Below are 1495 nucleotides of genomic sequence, written 5' to 3' on the forward strand. Positions count from 1 at the left end.
TTGAACACTGTATTAATTTTCACATTAAAGTGTTTTTTCAGCACGTTTTTCACGTGTTCGAGTACAATGTCTTTGGCATCCTTGAGAAATTGACGAGGCTCGATGTGATTATGATTTATAACCGCACCAGTCAATATGTGGCTCTCAAACGCCGTATCGATCTCCCGCCAAATGAGTCTTTCCGCGGTATTGTCACCACTGTAATTACCACCACTATGTATAAATCGTCTCTCTAATCGAGTCCTCGCACCCTCGAGTCGTACGATTCTGGCTACCAAAGATTGCCGAACTCCGATCGAGAGCCGCGAACGCTTGATACGACTGCATTCCTCGAGCTGTTTGATGAATTCTTCGCATCGCTGCGCCCATGCAAAATACTCACCCAAAATGGCGACTTGATGCGACAGCTCCAACAGGTCACGTGAAGTCTGCTCGGCGTTTTCCATGTTTTTTTTTGTTTTTTTTTTTGTTTTACTGCGTACAAATTGGGCATATGTTGCACGGCATTATCTGATACAATGGTTGTCTGCAATTGGAGCAGGATCGACCACTTATCACTTCGTATAATTCAATCACATGCTTCCGAACAGCATACATGTACCCATAGTCAGTGTCTGCTATAGCTATTATACACGAAGCACATACAGCATAATCACCACCCGTAGAATAATAAAAGTATATGGCACAAAATTTTGTACGTCCGTTCAACGCAATAATTTCTGAATGAGGCACTATCTTCTCAACAATTTCCGTGAGATCCTCGCTTTGATCGCTGTTGTAATCATTGTCGTCTGATAATGCGTGATCTTCGTCAGACGACTCGTCTAATATTGCCTCGAAATTATTTATTTCCATTTTCACAGATTGACAGAGTGACAAAATCTGGTCACCGTCGAACACTTGGCACACAAAAATTATGAAGAACCCACTATACTTCTTAACCGATGTATACGTTTTCAAATCGTGTACTACTATAGTTTTGACATCCTTCGTTCTTCATTTATATATATTTCATCTATCGCTTTTAAACGGCTCTTCTTTGAAAAATTGTGTGGGAGTAAGGTCTCTCTAAGGTTTAACGAATTGGACTTGCGCATAAGTGGGGATCTTCCAACTTTAATAAGTTAAAAATTATGTCAGTGTTCTCATTAGGCGGGGTGTTTCTCCTACTTTTCGTATTTTACTCGTAGTGATCGTCGATTGGTGAGTTTGGATATCGGTTCGAGGGTTCCTTCGCACGTGATCATGTTAGAGAAGATTCTATTTTTTTATGAGTATTTTTATTGCTGTGGATGCTGCCGTGTTTATTAAATATTTTAAATAAGTTAGAAAAAATTATTGTCATTATGTGCCGCTGTGTTTGTTGGGTATTTTGTTAGAAGAACTTTATTATCTAGTCGGTATCTTTTAGTTTTCCGCCGAAAAATTCCACTAAGGGATATCTATTTATTTTTTTGTCATCTCGAGGAGACCGGCGACGTTTCATCACCGATCC

General features: G+C 39.7%; 1 pseudogene; it reads right to left on the minus strand.

Moving 5' to 3' along the window:
• LOC115244583 overlaps positions 1-446 on the minus strand; it is a 2613-nt pseudogene extending 2167 nt beyond the window's left edge.
• Positions 447-1495: the final 1049 nt, after the last annotated feature.

This window comes from Formica exsecta, unplaced genomic scaffold (assembly GCF_003651465.1).
Source record: "Formica exsecta isolate Colony F162 unplaced genomic scaffold, ASM365146v1 scaffold824, whole genome shotgun sequence".
NCBI lineage: Eukaryota > Metazoa > Arthropoda > Insecta > Hymenoptera > Formicidae > Formica > Formica exsecta.